General features: G+C 38.8%; 1 long non-coding RNA gene and 1 pseudogene across 2 annotated transcripts in view; both read left to right on the top strand.

Moving 5' to 3' along the window:
• Nucleotides 1-995: 995 nt before the first annotated feature.
• The window catches only part of LOC112869037 (uncharacterized), a 53141-nt gene continuing 32705 nt past the window's right edge, over nucleotides 996-21431 (top strand). For both annotated transcript variants that reach the window (XR_015249160.1, XR_015249161.1), the window contains exons 1-2: nucleotides 996-1177; nucleotides 1598-1746. This is a non-coding gene — a long non-coding RNA (uncharacterized LOC112869037). The remainder of the gene's footprint in view (nucleotides 1178-1597; nucleotides 1747-21431) is intronic.
• LOC147582473 (thymosin beta-4-like) lies at nucleotides 13131-13288 on the top strand (annotated as a pseudogene).

Raw genomic sequence — 21431 nt, 5'->3', positions numbered from 1 at the left:
TCTTCGCCTTTTCATTTTGGTTATGGTTTCTTTTGCCTTGCAAAAAAAGTATTAATTTTTATGTAGTTGAACATGTCTATTGTTTTCCCTTTTTTTTTTTTTTTTTAATGTTTATTCATTTTTTGAGAGACAGAGCATGAATGGGGGAGGGGGCAGAGAAGAGAGGGAAACACAGAACCCAAAGCAGGCTCTAGGCTCAGAACTGACACCACAGAGCCCAACTTGGGGCTCGAACTCACGGACCGTGAGATCATGACCTAAGCCGAAGTCGGACACTTAACTGATTGAGCCACCCAGGCACCCCTCTGTTGTTTTCCTTTACTTTTTCTGGGTTTCTCATCTTGCTTAAGAAGACTGCCACACCCCCAAGGTTATACAAATATTCTCTCATATTTTCTTCTAATGTTTTATTATTTTATTTTATTCTAATTTAGATTTGTTTGCAAAGCACCATATCCCAGACACAGCATGGGACACGTACAAATACCCTGGCTTACACTTGGAGTTTCCTATGCAGGTCGGGAAGCTATAGGGGAGCCACTTTTGTCTTCAAACATTTCCTATATAGCTGATGAAAAAGAAATGTTTATACCACTAAATATGATTAGTCCAGCAGCTAGCCTAGCATTTGATATTTTGTTAACAGGAAGTAGAAAAATATTAACCATTTGGTGAAATGAAATCAGATGAGGATTTTTAAACTATGACTTTTATCTGATGGTAGTTGAAAAGTGTGGCAGTTCTGAAAGCATTCTAGTTTCTTTCCAGGTGATAACAAGACCCAGGGATGAGTGCTGAGAAGAGCTGCAAATAATTGCCTAAATTTAAATACCAGAGAAAGCCATTTGAGGGGTTTTATATTTCTTGGCCAACGCTGGCTTTCTTTGCTTCTTCGCATGGGGTCCTCCCTCAAAAGCAATAGACTTTTTAACAGCGAAGTTGGATGGAGAAAGTGTGGTTGCTAAACTAAACTGTCACTGTCCCCACTACCCAGACTCTTGCAATATACTGGGTCTGCCTTTGCACTTGCCCAACAAGAACCAACATAAACCATCCACTTTGACTGAAACAGTCATCTGGAGCCAATCTTGAAGAATCATGGAGTTTATGCTTAATTTATGAAGCTGTGGAGAGCTGCGCTAAGTATCTGAGGCAGTTTCACCCTGGTCCCCTTCGGGTAGGTGAATCCAGGCGGCCACAAACGGGATGTGCGCACTAGATATAGGACTTCATTGAAGTCCTCGGGCCGGGAGGTGGGGGAGGGGACTGTTTCCGCTCGCCCCCTGCTGGCCGAGTAAGCTCGCATCACGAAGGGAGCCGCATTATTCTTTGCAGCTGCCAAAGAAGGTGCCCATGGACCCAGAAATTGCTGCCGGCCATGAGCAGGGAAAGTTCATTTTGGGAACAGATAAAACATTTAAACTTTCCTTAGCTCATTTTTCGACATTTTGTAGTAGATAAGTCAACAGCCTACTGACCCCCCCCCCCACCCCCAAAGTTTCCCACTTGAGGAGGGAAAAGAGATAGTTTGGTTGGGCTTTTCTTTACAGTCACTTAAAATCCTTTCTTGAAGATGTTTTTTCCCCTTAATGATCAGAGGGAAGCCATGTTTAGTCAGAGAACCAACAGCTGGACCGGAGCACGTCGTGCCTGGAACTCTGCACCAGATTATTTCTCTTTGCTTTGTTCCTTCAGAGAAGATGGCTGCCACAGGCTCCTCTTTTGCTGCCTGGCTAAGTTGGCAAGGTTAGTCAAACCCCCTGTACTGCAGAGTGTCTGAGTTAATGATTTCTCTAACTGGGGTAAAAGCCACATGACACTGCAAAACTGCATTTTATTCTATTTTTGAAAACTAGTCAGCTTTTGCACACTGATGACAAAGCTTAATGTTGTGTCACTAGACTATCTAGAGCTCTTGTATGTATTATGTTCACATTGCTGCAAGGAGCAATAGATACCTTCCCTTTTTGATGGCACTATGATTTTTCTGATAACCCTGAAAGACAAAAGAAGAGTGATCCAAAGAGACAAAATAGCATTTGGGTAAGGTTTAAGTCAAATTGGATCTCCGATCTGAGGGCCTTTTTTTTCATGGTTTTGAAGATTATTTACTGATGTGGGAAAATGTGCTTAATATATTTCAGAAAGCAACCATGTACAACATGGTCCCCGGTTATGTGTATTTTGTGTCTATAAAGATGATAGCAAGGAAATATTTTCTGCAAGTGATGGAATGTACTTTCATTGTGTGTTTCCCCCAAATGTCTATAATTTGCCTGTTGCACTTTTACAATCAGAAAATATAAGTGCCTTTTAAAAGAATGTTTGTTTGTTTGTTTGTTTGTTTGTTTAGAGAGTGTGGGCAGAGAGAGAGAGAGAGAGACAGGGAGAGAGAGAGGGAGAGAGTCCCAAGCAGGCTCTGTGCTGTTAGTGCAGAGCCCAATATGGGGCTCAATCTCGTGAACTGGAAGATCATGACCTGAACCGAGGTTAAGAGTTGGATGCTGACTGAACCACTGAGGCACCCCTAAATGCCTTTTGTATTTTATTTTATTTTATTTTATTTTATTTTATTTTATTTATTTAAATGTTTATTTTTGAGAGAGAGTGAGCAGGAGAGGGGCAGAGAGAGGGGGGACAGAGGATCCCAAGAGGACTCTGTGCTGACAGCAGAGAGCCACATGTGGGGTTCAAACTCACAAACTGCCAGATCATGACCTGAGCCGAAGTCGGACACTTAGCCAACTGAGCCACCCAGGTGCCCCTATTTCTTGTCGTTTTGATGATAGCCAATCTAACCAGTGTGAGGTGATATTATGGTTTTGATTTGTATTTCCCTAAATTTAGTGATTCTGAACAACTTCTGAACAACTTGGCCATCTGATGTCTTCTTTGGAAAAATGTCTCTTTAGATCTTCTGCCCATTTTTAAATTGGGTTGTTGGGCTTTTTTTTTATTTTTGCTTTTTTTTTCCCCTTTCACCTTTAGGGTCAGATCCATAACAATATCAGTAAGACTGATGTCAAGGGGCTCACCATATATGTTTTCTTTTAGGAATTTTATGTTTTCAAATCTTACATTCTTTAATCCATTTTGAGTTCATTTTTGTATATAGTGTAAGATAATGGTCTAGTTTCATTTTTTTGTATGTGAATGTCCAGTTTTCCCAGCACCATTTATTGAAGAGAACATCTTCTTTCCATTGTGTATTTTTGGCTTCTTTATTGTAAATTAATTGTCTGTATATGTGTGGGTTTATTTCTGGGCTCTCAATTCTGTTCCATTGATCTGTGTATCAGTTTTTATGCCACTACCATACTGTTTTGATTACTATAGCTTTGTAATATAGCTTGAAGTCAGAGAGCAGGATACCTCCAGCTTTGTTCTTTCTCCAGATTGCTTTGGGTATTTAGATCTTTTGTGGTTTCCTACAAATTTTAGAATTATTTGTTCAACTTCTGTGAAAAATGCCATTGGAATTTTTATAGGAACCACATTGAATTGTAGTATGGACATTTTAACAATATTCTTCCAATCCATGAGCACAGAATATCTTTCCAATTATTTGTGTCATCTTCAGTTTCCTTCATCAGTATCTCATAATTTTCAGTGTATAGGTCTTTTACCTCCTTGGTTAAATTTATTACTAGGTATTTTATTCTTTTTGATATGGTTGTAAGTGGGATTGTTTTCTTAATTTCTCTTTCTGATAATTTATCATTATAAGTGTATAGAAATGCTACTGATTTCTGTAAGTTGATTTTTTCTCCTGCAACTTTACTGAATTCATTTATTAGTTCTAATAAATGGAGTCTTTAGGGTTTTATTGTATTAAGTATCATGTCTTCTGCAAATAATAACAGCTTTACTTATTTCTTTCCAATATAGATGCCTTTATTTCTTCTCCTTGCCTAATTTCTGTGACTACATCTTCCAGTATTGTGTTGAATAAAAGTGACGAGACTGGGATTGTTGTCTTATTCCTGATCTTAGAGGAAAAGCTTTCAGCTTTTCACCATTGAGTACATTGTTAGCGGTGGGTTTGTCACACACAGCCTTTATTATGTTGAGGTATGTTTTCTCTATAGCAACTTGGGGGGGGGCGGTTATTGTAAATGGATGTTGAATTTTGTCAAAGTGCTCCTTCTGTATCTATTGAGATGATCATATGATTTTAATCCTTCATTTTGTTAATGTAGTATATTATATTGATTGATTTGCAGATGTTGAACCACCCTTAAAATCCCTGGAATAAATCCCACTTGATCACAATATATGCTTCTCTAAATGTGTTGTTGAATTCAGTTTACTGTTATTTTTGAGTATTTTTGCATCTGTTCATTAAGGATATTAGCCTGTACTTCTCTTTTGTGTGTGTGTGGTGTCCTTGTCTGGTTTTGCTATCAGGGTAATGCTGACCTCATAAAATGACTTTGGAAGCATTTCCTTCTCTTCAGTTTTTGGAAGAATTTGAAAATGATGTGTATTAAGGCTTTGAATGTTGGGTAGAATTCACCAGTGAACCAAGACTTTTGGTTGTTGGGAGATTTTTATTACTGAGCCCTTTAATACCCCTCACTTACTTACTCTTACTAGTAATCAAATCTTTTCAGATTTTCTATTTCTTCATGATTTAGTTTTGGAATACTGTATGTTTCCAGGAATTTATCCATTTCTTCTAGGTTGCTCAGTTTGTTGGCATATAATTATGATATTCCTTTGTCTTTCTGTGGTATCAGTTGTAGCTTTTCCTCTATAATTTCTGATTTTGTTTGAGCCCTCTTTTTTTCTTAGTCCAGCTAAAGGTTTGTCAATTTCGTTTATATTTTTAAAGAACTAGCTTTTAGTTTCATTGATCTGTTTTTTGTTTTGTTTTGTTTTTAGTATCTACTTTATTTATTTTTGCTTTTTATTTCTTTCCTTCTACTAAATTTGGGCTTTGTTTGTCTTTTCTAGTTCCTTAAGGTATAAGAAGTTAGATTGTTTATTTGAGATTTTCCTTTTTTCTTAATTTAGGCCTATGTTGCTATGAACTTCCCTCTTAGAACCACTTCTGCTGCATCCCACAGATTTTGGTATATCTGGGTTTTTTTTGTCTCTCTCTATATTTTTATTTCTTCTTTGATTTCTTCAGTGGCCCACTTGTTCAGTAGCATGTTGTTTAATCTCCATATTTTTGTGGTTTTTCTAGCGCTCTTCTTGTAACTTATTTTTAGTTTCATACCATTGTGTTTGGAAAAGACACTTTATAAAATTTCAGTCTTCTTCAATTTGTTGAGACTTGTTTTGTCATCTAACATGTGGTCTATCATAGAGAATATTCCATTTGTACTTGAGGAAAATGTGTAAATTGCTGCATTTGGATGGAATGTTCCATATATGTCTATTAAGTGCATTTGGTCTAATGTGTTGTTCAAGGTTGATCTTTCCTTATTAATCTATTCATTGATGTAAGTGGGGGTGTTTAAGTCCCCTACTATTATTGTATCATTGTCAATTTCTCCTTTTAGGTCCATTAATATGTGCTTTATATGTTTTGGTGCTCCTATTTTGGGTGTATATATATTTATAAATCTTATATCTTTTTTGCCAGATTGACCCCTTTATCATTATTTAATTTCCCTCTTTGTCTTTTATTGTAGTCTTTCTTTTTAAATATTTTAGTCATTTTATTTTTCTTTATTTAAAGTTTCTTTATTTTGAGAAAGAGCATGAGTGGGAAAGGGGCAGAGAGAGAAGGAAAGAGAGAGAATCCCAAGCAGGCTCCACACTGTAAGCCTGGAGCCCGATGTGAGTCTCAAACTCATGAACCATGAGATTATGACCTTGCTGACATCAAGCGTTGGATGCTTAACTGACTCAGCCATTCCTGTTATGTTTTTTTTTTTCATTTCCATTTGCATGGAATATCTTTCTCCATCCCTTCACTTTCAGTCTGTTTGTGTCCTCGCTTCTGAAGTCAGTCTCTTATAGGCACTATGTAGATGTGTCTTCTTTTACTAATCCACTCAGCCTTTTGATCAGAGAGTTTAGTTCATTTACATTTATTTTTTTTTAATTTTTTTTCAACGTTTTTTATTTATTTTTGGGACAGAGAGAGACAGAGCATGAACGGGGGAGGGGCAGAGAGAGAGGGAGACACAGAATCGGAAACAGGCTCCAGGCTCTGAGCCATCAGCCCAGAGCCTGATGCGGGGCTCGAACTCACGGACCGTGAGATCGTGACCTGGCTGAAGTCAGACGCTTAACCGACTGCGCCACCCAGGCGCCCCTAGTTCATTTACATTTAAAGTAATTATCGATTACTTTTGATCAGAGAGTTTAGTTCATTTACATTTAAAGTAATTATCGATAGGTGTGTACTTCTTGACACTTTGTTGTTTCCTGGCTTTTATTATAGTTCGCCTGTTCCTCCTCTTTATTTCTTCCCTTGTGGTTTGATGACTTTCTTTAGTGTTTTGTTTAGATTCCTTTCTCATTTTCTATTGTGTATTTCCATTTTGCTTTAGCTTTAGTTTTTGTTTTGTGGTTACTGTGAGGTTCACATATCTTATCCTATGTATATAACCGTGTATTTTTTTTTGACAGCAACTTAAATCTGACCACATTCCAAAATTCTATGTACTTACTCCCCCTACCATGTTTTATGTGTTTGATGTCACATTTAACATCTTTTCACTTTATGCATCTCTTAACTAATTATTGTAGTTTTAGTTAATTTTACCAGTTTTTTTCTTGTAACCTTCATACTTGCTTTATAAGTGACTGATTCTCTACCTTTACTATATATTTACCTTTAGATATTTAGGTGGTTTGTTGTTGCTGTTGTTGTTAATTAGTGCTAGTTCTTTTCAGCTCAAAGAATTTCCTTGAACATTTCCTCTCAGGCCATTTTAGTGGTGAACTCCTTCAGTTCTTGCTTATATGGAAAACTCCTAATCTCTCCTTCGATTCTGAATGATAACCTTGCTAGTGGAGAATTCTCAGTTGGAAGTTTTTTCCTTTCAGCATTTTGAATATGTTATGCCACTCTCTTTTGGCCTGCAAAGTTTGTGCTGAGAAATCTAATAGCCATATGGGGTTTCCCTTATATCTATAAAGTTGTTTTTTCTTGCTGCTTTTAGGTTATTTCCTTTAAGTTTGGCCATTTTAATTATAATGTGTCTTGGTGTAGATCTCTCTAGGTTCATTTTTTTTTTTTTTTTTTTTTTTTTAGACACTCTGGGATTCCTGGACCTGCTTAGGGAAGTTTTCAGCCATTATTTCCTCAAATAAATTTTCTGACCCTTTCTCTCTCACTCTTCTCTGTATGGAATCTCTATAATGTGAATATTATTTCACTTGATGTTGTCCCACAGGTTCCTTAAGCTATCTCCACTTTAAACAAATTTTTTACTTATGGGGCATTTGGGTGGCTCAGTCGGTTAAGTGTCCGGCTTCGGCTTAGGTCATGATCTCACGGCTTGTGAGTTCGAGCCTTATGACGGGCTCTGTGCTGAGAGCTCAGAGCCTGGAGCCTGCTTTGGATTCTGTGTCTTCCTCTCTCTCTGCCCCTTCCCCACTTGCACTCTGTCTGTCTCTCTCTCTCTCAAATATAAACAAACATTAAAATAAATAAATGAATAAATAAATATAAATTCTTATACTTTCTGTTACTCTGTCTGGGCGATTTCCTTTGATTTGTCTTCCAGCTTGCTGATCTGTCCTTCTGCTTTATCCAGTCTGCTGTTGAAATCCTCTAATGCATTTAAAAAAAATTTTTTTTTTTTAATTTATTTTAGAGAGACAGAGACAGAGCACGAGCAGGGCAGGGGCAGAGAGAGAGGGAGACACAGAATCCAAATCAGGTTCCAGGCTCTGAGCTGTCAGCACAGAGCCCGATGTGGGGCTCAAACTCATGAAGCATGAGATCATGACCTGAGCCAAAGTTGGACGCTTAACCAACTGAGCCACCCAGGTGCCCCTCTACTGCAATTTTTGTTTGGTTATTGTATTCTTCAGTTCTGGAACTTTTGTTTGTAACTTTCTTTTTGTTTGTAATCTTCTACTTCTTTGTTAAAGATCTCACTGTGTTCATCCATCCTTCTCCTGAGTTCAGTGAACATCTTTATTACCATTACTTTGAACTCCTTGTCAAGTAGATTACTTATCTGTTTCATTAATGTATGTTTCTGAGATTTTGTCTCGTTCTTTCATTTGGAACATATTCCTCTGTCCCCTCAGTTTCCTGGCTTTCTATGTTTGTTTCTATGTATTAGACAAAGCAGCTGTCTCTTCCAGTCTTGAAGGCATGGTCCCTGGAAGGTGAAACACACACTAGCAGGTGTGTTTCAGTCAGATGTCTGTGCAGTGCTCTGGGGGTGGTAGGCTGCTAAGCTCTGTCTCTCCAGTTGTTTCAGTCCCAGCCCCTCTGGCAATCAGTGCCAGATGTTCAAGGGTGTCCTCTGTACGAAGTGCATGCAACTTCTGGGTCTGGTGGGGCAGGGCAGCAGTGTAGGAGCACCTGGCTATGGTGTGCCTGTCCATTGGCTTTCGCGGGGCAGAGGGCCTCAGTGGACAAGCTCTGGGCCAAGTCTGGCAAGGTGGGGCCTCAGGAGAACACTGGGATGCGGTGAACCATGTTATCGAGGAGGATTGAGAGTGCCCCAAATGGCATCTCCCAGCACTGGGCTAGCAAGGAGAAAGAGAGTTAAAAAAAAAAAAAAAAAAAAGTTCCTGCTAGCACCTCTGTCTTTAGAGAGATCTCCAACAGACCTCTGCTCTTCCAGTCAGTGAGTCTCCTCACACATGGCCCAGGCACTTGTCAAGCTACCGCTTTCACACTGGGACTTGTAGCAACTGAGTCTGTGTGTGAGCCCTTCAAGAGTGGAGTCTCCCATTTCCTACAGCCTTCCTGCTTTCTCAGATATTACTCTGTGGTTTGAAAGCCAGTCATTTGGGGGCTCACTTTTTCAGATCCAGGTCTGACAGGCTAGGGTGCTTGAAGTAGGGCTCAAACCCCTCACTCCTCAGAGAGGAGCCATGCATTTGTTCTATGCCTTCCTCTTGTGGGTAGTTTACATGAGGGGTGGGGGTCCTGACAAGACCACTTTTCTGTCCCTCCTACTTGTTTTGACATGGCTTGCTCCTTCCTTCCTTCCTTCCTTCCTCTCTCTCTCTCTTTTCCTTCCTTCCTTCCTTCCTTCCTTCCTTCCTTCCTTCCTTCCTTCCTTTCCTGTGGAAGAGGTAGTGGAAGAGCTATTCTGCTAGTCTTCAGGTCTTTTTAGGAAAGAATTATTCAAAATGTAGTTGTAACTTTGGGATGTTGAACAGAGAAGGTGAGCTCAGGATTTCCCTACACAGCCATCTTGGACCCTCTCCTTCCTTGGGAATTTTTAAAGTAAATTTTCATTGACATATAACATACAGAAAAGTTCACAGCACTTGCACACACACACACGCGCACACACACACACACATCATTGGTGTTCAGTTGATGAGTTTCTAGGAAGTTCTCATTTTGATGTAATGCTCATAGACCATAAAATGGAACATTATCACAACCCCAAGAACCCTGTTGTCACTGGTACCAGTCACAACACTCCCTAAGTTAGTCATTTCCTCCCTTCTGATATCAGATTAGTTTTGCCTCTTTTTAAACTTTATACAGGGGCGCCTGGGTGGCTCAGTCGGTTAAGCGGCCAACTTCAGCTTAGGTCACGATCTCGCGGTCCGTGAGTTCGAGCCCCGCGTCGGGCTCTGTGCTGACGGCTCGGAGCCTGGAGCCTGCTTCCGATTCTGTGTCTCCCTCTTTCTGACCCTCCCCTGTTCATGCTCTGTCTCTCCCTGTCTCAAAAATAAAATAAACGTTAAAAAAGAAATTAAAAAAAAATAAACTTTATATAAATGGACTAATACGTTTTGATACCTGGGTTCTCAACTTTAGGTTTGTGAAGTTCATCTACGTGTTGCACACAGCTGTTGTTTGTTGATTCTCATTGATACATAGCTCCTGCCATGTGTGTATACCACAATTTACGTATCCATTCCACCGTTGATGGGTATTTGGGCAGTTTCCAGCTTTTGGTTATTATGGATACTTTTGCTATGAACACTCTTAAACCGTTGTTTACATATTGAATGCATATAGAATATGTATACCTAGGAATGGAATTCCTGGGTAATATTCACAAAATGACATATACACATATGCTTACATATTTTTCACATTAGTAGATACCGCCAAACAGTTCTCCAAAGGGATTGTGTGAGCATTCTTGTTGCTGCAGATCTTCACCAGTACTTAGTATTTTATATCTTTTTTAAATTTTAAGCACTTTTTTTTAACGTTTATTCTTTTTTTTTTCTTCTTCCCCCCCTAACGTTTATTCATTTTTGAGAGACAGAGAGAGACAGAGAATGAGCAGGGAACGGGCAGAGAGAGGGAGACACAGGATCTGAAGCGGGCTCCAGGCTCTGAGCTGTCGGCACAGAGCCCGATGCGGGGCTCGAACTCACGAACTGCGGGATGCTCAACCAACTGAGCCACCCAGGCGCCCCTAAGTACTTTTTTAAAGTTTATTTATTGTATTTACTTATTCTCTCCCTCCTAGGGAGGCAGGCTCCACGCTTGTCAGTGCAGAGTCAGATGCAGGGCTAGGACCCACAAACTGCAAGATCATGACCTGAGCCGAAGTTAGACGCTCAACTGACTGAGCCACCCAGGCGCCCCTATTTTATATCTTTTTAATTTTAGCTGTTCTGGTGGGTATGTGGTTATATTACATTGTAGTATTTTTTAAAACTTTTTTTGAAACATATACATAGTGAAAAATGCATGTATCATGCGTTCAGAGCTCAGCAAATTTTCATGAACTAAACACAGCACAGCTATGTCATCAGCACCCGGATCCAGAAACAGTACATTACTATTCTCAAAGCTTCATCATGTTTCCGTTTAGTCACTACCTTCTCTCCCACAGAGGGATAACTTCTATGCTGATTTCAAACCCATAGATTAATGTTGACTGGTTTTTTGTACTTTATAGAAATAAAATCATACAGAATGCCCCTTTGTATGTCTGATTTTTATCACTCAACACTGGTAGTATAAAAGAATTCTTTCTTTCCATGTGCTCACTAATACTTGGTATTTTCCATCTTTTTAACTCAGTCTCTCTGGTAAATGTATAATATATCACACTCGAATTTTATAGAGGATCACATTGTAATTTTAAATTGCTTTCCCTTGATAACTGATGAAACAGAACATCTTTTCACATATTTATTGGCCATTTGGATTTCTTTCTTTATAAAATCTGTTCAAGTCTTTCCCTGATTCTTCTATACAGTTTTCTTTTTCTTATTTATTTGTCAGAGTTGATCATTTTCTCATAAAGTTAAACATATTCCTACCCCATGACCCAACTATTCTACCTCTAGGAATTTGCTCAAAAGAAATAAAAACACATGTCTACAAAATGAGTTGTACATGAATGTTCATTGCAGCTTTACTCACAGTAGTAGGACATTGGAAACAACCTAAATGTCTATTCACAGGAAAACAGATAAAGTATAATATATTCATAAAGTGAAATACTACTCAGCACAAGGAATAGACTTCTGATAACATGCAACAATATGAGTGAATTTTTTTTTAATGCTGAACTAAAGAGGCAAACAAACCTACTGAATGATTCCATTTATATAAAGTTCTAGAAAAACAAAGTTACCAGAATGAAATCAGAAGGGTGATTGTTTCAGGAGGCTAGGGGAGAAAGCACTAACTAGAAGGAGTTACTTTCTGGGGTTTTTGGGGTATGGTTTATGTGGGTTAAAATATGCACTTCATATCTGTGCATTTTATTATGTAAAATTAAAAAGTAGTATAGGGGCACCTGGGGGGCTCAATCAGTTAAACGTCTGACTTCGGCTCAGGTCATGATCTCACACTTTGTGAGTTCGAGCCCCGCATCGGGCTCTGTGCTGACAGCTCAGAGCCTGGAGTCTGCTTCAGATTCTGGTCTCCCTCTCTCTCTCTGCCCCTTCCCTGACCGTGCTCTGCCTCTATTTCTCAGAAATAAATAAAAATTTTTTAAAAATTATTTTTAAAAGGTAGTATAAAAGTTTTTTGTATATAATGAACCTTATTTACATAACCCCAAAAGGGGTGCTTGAAATCAGTTAGGATTAAGAGGTGCCTAGGTGGCTCAGTCGTTTAAGCCTCTGACTTTGGCTCAGGTCATGATCTCGCAGTGATTCCAGACTCTGGGCTAACAGCTCGGAGCCTGGAGCCTGCTTAGATTCTGTGTCGTCCTTTATCTCTGCCCCTCCCCCTCTCGTCTTCACTCTCTCTCTCTCTCTCTCTCTCTCAAAAATAAATAAACATTGGGGCGCCTGGGTGGCTCAATCGGTTAAGTGGCCGGCTTTGACTCAGGTCATGATCTCGCGCGGTCCGTGAGTTCGAGCCCCGTGTCGGGCTCTGGGCTGATGGCTCAGAGCCTGGAGCCTGTTTCAGATTCTGTGTCTCCCTCTCTCTGACCCTCCCCTGTTCATGCTCTGTCTCTTCCTGTCTCAAAAATAAGTAAATGTTAAAAAAAAATTTTTTTAATAAATAAATAAACATCCAAAAAAAAAAAAAGTTTAAATTAGTTAGGATTTAAAAACCCAGTTACGTGGGGCACTTGGATGGCTTAGTCTGTTAAGCCTCTGACTCTTGATTTTGCCTCAGGTCATGATGTCACTGTTTGTGAGTTCAAGCCCCGAGTGGGGCTCTGCACTGACAGCACGGAGCCTGCTTGGGATTCTCTCTCCCTCTCTCTCTGCTCCTCCCCTGCTCATGCTCTCTTTCTCTTTCTCTCTCTCTCTCAAAATAAATAAACTTAAAAAAAAAAAAAAACCTGGTTAGTTGGAGGGAAGGAATTCCAACACCCTTACAACATAAAGCCAGCTCTGGAGGCTAAAGGTGAGCTGTTAAAATGAATCATTTGATAATTGATGTATTTTCTAAAGAAAGGATACATTTCACAAAATTGGGATAATTGGGATAATGTACATTATTCTGTCAAAGAAAGAAGAAAATTTACAATTAATACATCAGTTAAGACGCAGTGGCAGCCACTGCCCAGATGGGACTTGACTCCATCGTGCACCTCACTCCATTTCCTATGCAACCCTGCCTGATAAACCTGATATGGCTGAGATTGAGACATTCAATAAGTCGAAATTGAAGACGACAGAAATGCAAGAGAAAACTCCACTGCCTTCAAAAGAAACGGCTGACTAGGAGAAGCCAGCAGGCGAATTGTAATGAGGCGTGTGCTGTACATTCCATAAGCATTGCCTTCTTATTTTACTTCTTTTAACTGTTTAACTTTGTAAGATGCAAAGGGCGTGGATCAAGTTTAAACGGTTGTCCCCTTTTCATATCAAAGAACCAAGGCCGGGCCTGCTTCTCCCATCTGACTGGCTGGGAGAAAAGAACTTGTATTGTGCTGAAGGAAGAAGCTGGATGGGACAACAATGAAATCTAGAGTAAAAACCAAGCTGGTCCAAGGTGTCCTGCAGGCTATAAAATGCAGTTTAATCGGAGTGGCATTTTTTTGTTCAAATGATTTTAATTATTAGAACGAACACCTTTTAAATATGCAAATAAAATTGTAAAACCCCAAAACAAAATCAATACATCAGTTAATTACATTTGTAATGTTAACACTTTAGGCAAATGAGAAGAATTCTTATTCTTTATTACTGTTATAGTCTGCTTTTCAAGGGTCAGTTTTTGGATTTGTAAATATGAACAGTGTTTTTTGTTTGTTTGTTTTAAATTTTATTTTTTTATTTTTTTTTTAATTTTTTTTTCAACGTTTTTGTTTATTTATGGGACAGACAGAGACAGAGCATGAACGGGGGAGGGGCAGAGAGAGAGGGAGACACAGAATCGGAAACAGGCTCCAGGCTCCGAGCCATCAGCCCAGAGCCTGACGCGGGGCTCGAACTCACGGACCGTGAGATCGTGACCTGGCTGAAGTCAGACGCTTAACCGACTGCGCCACCCAGGCGCCCCTTTTAAATCTTATTTTTAAGTAATCTCTACACCCAAGGTGGGACTGGAACTTACAACCCTGAGATCAAGAGTTGCATGCTCTACCGACTGAGCCAGCCAGGCACTTCTAAACAGTGTTTTTGAAAGAGTCTAGATAGGCATTTTGAAATAGACCAGGAATTGTTACCTAATTTATATATCAGGTCAGGGATACACATAATAAAACCCTGTGGAAACAGTAAGACCACATAAAGCAAAAGTGGAAGCTCATGCTATCTTATTGTAATTTCACTTCTAACAATTTATCCCAAAGAAAATATTAAAGCAGAGCAAAAATAAATATTAATACAGCCTTCCTTCCAACACTGAGTATGGTATATTTTTAAAAGTGAGAATAACCTAAGTACACAATATTAGAGTAGTTCAGTAAATTATGGTGTATCAACAGAATGAAATATAAGAAATTAAAATTATAATCAGAAAGACTTGGAAACATGAAAAAGCAGAACATGAAATCGAAAAAATATTATGAAAGTTCTTTTTTTAGGGTTTATTTCTCTTGAGAGAAAGAGAACTTGAGCAGGGGAGGGGCTGAGAGAGAGAGAGAGAGAGAGAGAGAATCCCAAGCAGACTCCATGCTGTCAGTGCAGAGCCCAAAACAGGGCTCAATCATTAACTGTGAGATCACAACCTGAGTCAAAATCAAGACCTGGATGCTCAACCGACTGAGCTACCCAGGTGCTCCATTATGATAATTCTTTAAGAATTATTTATGTAAGTAAAAAGCGACACACAAAAAATTTAGAATAATTGTATTACAGCGGTAGCCTTGTGAATATTTTTTAATGTTTTAAAATTATATCTTACAAATTGTCTAATGAAATTTTTTAAAAGTTTTAAGTTTCTCTTATTCACAAATTTGTACATTTTCAGAGGTTTCACATTTTAATTTTCCTACTAACAGCCTCATTAACATGAGGTATCTTGCCTGGATACATTGGGAATTTCAAAAGAATCAATGCTTATTAAAAATAAGCCTTTGTAAAGTGGGTAGAAGTTATTGATAATCATAGTAATAGCTTTGATAAGCTTGTCCTCATTGCCGTAAACTTGTCATGTAATTAGGGATCCAGTTAAGGTGGCTCAACAACTACTTTGAAAGCATATTTTCCCATGAAACCATTAAGTCATTGGTAATGGTGAATGTGGTGGTTTCTCCCACAACTCTGTACCCCTGCCTCCTACTCTCTATCGTCCCCTAACCTCCCTCAGCACTAGAAAGATTCCAAGGAGCTAGTTTTGAAGAGCACACCCGGTAAACCATCTTCTGACTTGTTTGTGTGGATTTAGAACGAAGAAGCAGAAAAATAAGGCAACTCCTCTACCAACCCGAAGAGCTAAAATAATACTGTCAAGTTTTCCTGCTTTGTTTCAAACTCATATCTCTTTAAATTTTTTTTCTAAACATAACCACAATATCTTTATCATATCTTAACTTTATCTCCAAAATCACGTACCCATTAGTGACACCCATTTCAGTCCCACTCTGGCTCCACATGTGCTCAATCCAAGAGATGCAAATAAAATCCACTGCTGCTTAGCAGCCTAATTGGCAAGCTATAGCTTTGGGCTGAAAGTATTTGTGCCTCTCCCCCCAAATTAAGAGTGTGTCTGTTTCAGTCACCTTCCTGCCAAGCACCTTGTTCAATCTTTACTTGGTCTTTATAATCGTACAATCAGCCTGGAAGACTAATGTGGCAGAAAGGGAGAGAGAGAATATCCATCTGGACATTGTATAACATAGAATTCAGGTAGTGTGGTCCTCCATGTGGCTCAGACCCATTCATAAATGTCTCAGTCTATCTCATCTCTTACCTCTCATTTTTTAGCTGTATGCTTTAAGGTGATTCAACAAACTGATTTTTTTTTTTTTTTAATCTGTGAACCTTTCTGCACCATGACCTACTCTAGGATAGCTTGCCTGGTAGAATGCTTGGAAATCACCATTGCATCAAGTTAATTTCCCACATTATGGATTTAAAGCCAGGCAATCTGATTCCAATGTCCACTCCCTTAGAATTACGCCATATAGACTGCTTAAAGAAATCATATATGCTCAAATTCTGTTGATTTCCAACAATCAAAACGTTTTATTCAAGGGAGGAAAGGGTACTTTCCAAAAACCCAGGTACAAAAATGAGTGTTTAAGACCGTAAGAAGAGTCACAAAGAACTTGGGGAAAGCAAGACATTTTAAAGTGAGATAATAGAATGAGATACATTCCTCAAATGAAACAATTAGAATTTTTGTTTAAAGTAGCTTTCTGGAAAAGCCTACAGATAATGACTAACTCAGTAGCAAACACCTTGAGCAATTAGATTGTAGTTTCTAAATGCAGTTTCCTACTAAAAGGAACAAAACTTCTTGAATAAATGGCTAATTCCAAGTCTGAAGTAGAATATATACACATTGAGACCTGAGATCCTACCAGAAAGCAAAGAAGTTATCAAAGATTAATAGAATCGTGTCAAAATGATTCAGAAGCAAACTTCAAGACATTCCTACTGGCCCAAGATGAAACAATTTGAGCAGCAATAAGAAATAATAGCTGTAATTAATTCAAACCCATGAAATATGGATAAATAGTAAGTTCAAACTATTCATTTAAAAAATGTCATTGGCCATCTTTGGAGAATGCTGGAGAACCAATTCATCATTTCTAAAAAAAAATGGACTGTAGGTAAAAGAGAACCTAATAAAGCTGATTAATTTAGTTTCAATAAAAACTAAAAAGATCATTAAACATTAAGATGGAGACTATTCTGTCCTATGCTGTTAATAGTTTACTGAATTCTATAAAAGACACAGGATAGGTAAAAATGCTTTTACTGTATTTTAAACAAATTCTTACAGATTCATATCTCAGGTAGTTATGTAAAAATGTGCATAAATGATGACAAAGACAGGAAGAGGCATCACCATACATAATTAAACAAAACATTTTAGTCTTCTCTAACAGATTGCAACCCATTAGTCATTTATGTTAAATTTCTAGGGAAACCTCATTTAAATTTGCACTCATGTGGGAGCGCCTGGGCAGCTCAGTCAGTTGAGCTTCTGACTCTTGATTTAGGCTCAGATCATGATCTCATGGTTCATGGGTTCGAGGTTAATGGGTTCAAGGTTCATGGGTTCGAGGTTCATGGGTTCAAGTGCTCCATCAGGCTTTGCTGTGACAGCACAGAGCCTGCTTGGGATTCTCTCTCCCTCTCTCACTCTGCCCCTCCCCCTCCCCCACTCTCTCTTTTTTTTTTCTCAAAATAAATAAACATTAAAAAAATAAAAGAAATTTTCACTCATATGTTTCACAACTTTCATTAGGGGCCATTAATCCTATATGTTTATAGTAGTAACTGCAGGAGACAAAAATATTACAGCATGACATATTTTTAAAAGGGCCATCCAAATGAGATAAAATGTCATGACCTTTACTTCTCTTTTGTAGGCTTATTTTAAACTATCACTTTATCCTGCATAAAGCAATTTTTCAAAGGGCATGTGATTTTTCCATTCTAATAAACTTCTTTAGACTTGCACCATAAAGAGAACTAACCTGCCTCCTTTGCATGCTACTCTATAATTTTCTATCCTGTCCTGTGGGGGTAGATTACTCTATTAACTCGATGCCTTATTAGGTCAAGTCACAATCACTGCCATGGCTATCGTATATGTAGCCATCCCAGAATAAAGGGAGTTTGAGGATGCAAGTTATATCAATTACACTCTTCCAAAGAGGGACAGGAAAATGGACTCTACAATGAGTGAACTAAGAGAAAACAGGCGTCTAGAAGTCTGCTCCTAATTATCAGGTCTTAAAGGGTATACACATGGGAGTGGTCACACCAAGGGTACATATTACACTTTTTTTTTCATTCCTCAAAGGCAACAGTATTCACAGATAAGAATAAATTCAAGAAAACAAAAATCCCAATGTTGCCAGAAGGTCGTGTCCAGCATTTGTGTTAAACATCACCTTGAAAGGCCCTGTGCTGTTAGAGTTACTAGAAAAAAGGAAATATAATCACTATTCTCAAAAGACTTCTACATATAATGACTAACTTTGAGTGCTTCTCATGCACCATGCTTAGCACCATAAATATATATATGTATATATACATATGTGTGTGTGTGTGTGTGTGTGTGTGTGTGTATTAAGGCATCACTACAACCTCCTCAGATAGATATTATTATTTCCACTTTAGAGATGGAGAAACTGAAGCTCAGGGAAGTTAAGTGATTTGCCCAAAGTCACACAGCAAGTTGAGTGTTGGATCAGGGTTTAGAACCTTAGCAGCCTATCCCTGGAGCCTGAGTGTTTAACTATTAAGTTATCTTCCTCACTGCAAGTTTGATTAAAAGAAAACTAGTTAAGATACACAGATGGGTAAATTGGAGATTTTGGTTTTAGTCCTTCCTCTGACATTTTAGTCAATTCTCTTTGTGTCTCATTTTCTTCATCTATCAAATAGGAATTCTAATACTTATCTTACTAATGTAACCTATCTTATGCAATTATTATGATAATGGAGTGAAAGTTCTCTGAAGTCACAAATATTATACAAAGTGCTGTATATATATATACATACATATATATATATATATATATATATATATATATATATATATATATATATTTTTTTTTATAACAACAGAGGGTACCACATCTGTCTCCTGTCTTTGTGGGGTCAAGTGCTTGGTGTTTGTATGAAAAACGAGCAAACCAGATATGGCCACTGCCTTTGTTGAGTGCACAGTCTCATGTCAAAGACAAACATTAAGCACACAAGTACACAAAGATGGGTATAATTTTACATTGTGTCTTGAAAGAAATAAACACCTCATCAGGAAGGAGAATAAGAGGATGGACTTGGAAGAAATGACTTTCGTACTGGTGTCGGGAAGAACTGAAAGTGTGGGGTGAGCCATGTGATGTAGGAGTCAAGGTAGAAGACGCACTAGCACAGGACTAGTCATGCAAAGCCTTGTGGGCACGGGAGTGGGTTTTGTATTTCATCCTAAGGGCGATGAGAAATCACTAATGAGTTAAGAGCTGGGGTCTGGCGTGGTCAAAGAGTTGAAGGTGTTTGCCAAAGTAATTGTGTTGATGAGCCATGTTGTCAGGGCTGAATAAGGGGTCAGTGAAGAGAGGGGGGGACAGCAGGATGGAGAGAGAATGGTGGGTTCGATGACAAGAAAGGAGCGTTGCTGGTGGTTACTTGCAAAAGTGGAAGGATAGAGCAGTGTGTTTGAAGGAGGGAAGAAGGCAGTGAAGTTTCTGGTCCATGTCATGATCATGGGAGTGGGTACTGGTGACAGAGTAAAGCGTAGCTAGAGATGTGAAGTCAGAGAAGTAAAAGGCCAGGACAGGTTGACTGAACTGGTAAGAAAGCTCCAACTCTCAGAAAGCTCCAGCCTCTGGGTTTTGTACAGGGCTGACCCCTGCTGGTAAATTCTAGGAAGAAGTTCTGGAAGCTGCACTGCTGGCTGAGTGGAACCCTCAGAAACTTAGCAAAAACGGCAGCCACAGGCAGCAAAGGAAGACGGCTATTTTTACTTAGACATAACATTTTCACTTTGCGAAATGTCTTTTCCAGGGGTATTGGACTCAGAATGTCCTCACAATTAAAACACTCCTTCTAGATAAGTCCAGGCCCCTGTTATCAAATAATGAAAATGCAATGCATTAATAGTTGTGAGAACATGACTTTCTCCATAAATTTTGTTTTCACTTTCTTTCTTAGTGAAGTGTAACAAACGTTATAAAATGCACAAATTGTAACTATACAGCTAGACTAATTTTTTAAAGACCTGTATGGAACTATCACATTACAAATGCAGCCATCACTCATATTAAATATAGAATATTCAACTACCCCAGAAACCTCTCTCTTGCCCACCCCTAGTCACTACTTACTATACTATCCTGACTTCTAACAACATAGATTAGTTTTGTTTGTTATCGAACATCATATAGATGGACGCAAAGAGGGTGTACTCCTTTGTACTTTGCTTCTTTTCCTGGACTTAATGTACATCTGTGAAATTTACCCATATTGCATAAAGCAGTAGCTCATTCCTTTTTCAAAAAATTCCATTTAGAAAATACACTACTATTAATATTTATTCTCTTGCTGATGGGCATTGGGTTGTTTCAAGTTTATGACCATTACTCTATATGTCTTCTATTGATCGTATATATATATATATATAGTAGATATATATATGTAGATATATATAGTAGATATATATATGTAGATATATATAGTAGATATATATATATATATATATATATATATATATATATATATATAGTAGATATCTAACTAGATTTAGGGTTGCCAGGTCATGTTAAGTAGATGATGTCAAAGGTTTTCCAAAGAGGCATTCCTACCACCGGTATATGATAATTCCAGTTGTTCCACAATTTTTTTCGTAACACTTGGTATTGTTAGGTTTTTGTTTTGCTTTGTAATCTAATGTGTATGTCCTCCTCCCATGTTAGCCAACTATTGGAGGGGCCTTTAAGGGAACCCCTTGGAGAATTTGACGCGTTTCTCTTGGAGTTTGTGTGGCAGAGAAGCAAGTGCCAAACCTAGTTCTGAAAAAATTCTCCAGGCTAAAGCAGTAAGTGGTGGCAGAGTAGAGCGCGCTACACTCAATGGGGACCGCACTCCCTCTGAGGGCAGGGCAAGGCATTGGTGGTCCTTATGGACCGAATGCAGGTCCTAGGTCTGTCTTGGATTCTGTCCTGGAGAGATCATCAGTTCCCAACAAAGAGGTGGCATGAAAGACGAAAGAGAACAGTCAAGAATGGCAGTCAGAGGAGGGGCATTGCCAGGGTCCAGGGAGCAGTCATCAAAGAGCCCAGCACAGGAATCTCTGATGGACTCAAGGAGGAGGCCCATGAGAGGAAGAGATCTGCCTTCCTCAGTGGGCACCTCCATGAGGTGACTCTCGGTGAGATCTTTCTGTCCCTTCCTATCCTGAAAGAAGAGATGAGTGAGAGCCAAGAAAGAGGAGGAGAACCAAAGTTGGAAAAGAAGTACAGAAGCTGACCATGCCCTGTTCCACTGTTGCCTTTCCAGCCTAAAGCACGCCAGAGCTGAGAGAAGATTCAAATTACATAAAAGGGTGAAGTTGTGATTAAGACACTAGCCCAAACATTTTCATTACTAAAATATCCCTGATTAACCCCCACATCCTAAAGCTTGCTCTCCCTGCAGAACTGCCTACTTTATTTAATGGCAACACCATCCCCCCAGTGGCTTCAGCCCAGAGCCATCAAGTTATCCTCATGTCTTCTCACAGCCCATAGTCTATCCATCAACAGATCCTGCCATTTCTACCT

Source organism: Puma concolor, chromosome A3 (genome assembly GCF_028749965.1).
Source record: "Puma concolor isolate L17-30 chromosome A3, mPumCon1.1.hap2, whole genome shotgun sequence".
In the NCBI taxonomy this organism is placed as follows: Eukaryota; Metazoa; Chordata; class Mammalia; order Carnivora; family Felidae; genus Puma; species Puma concolor.
The sequence above is the reverse complement of the archived record's forward strand: the minus strand, read 5'-3'. Positions and strand labels throughout refer to the sequence as shown.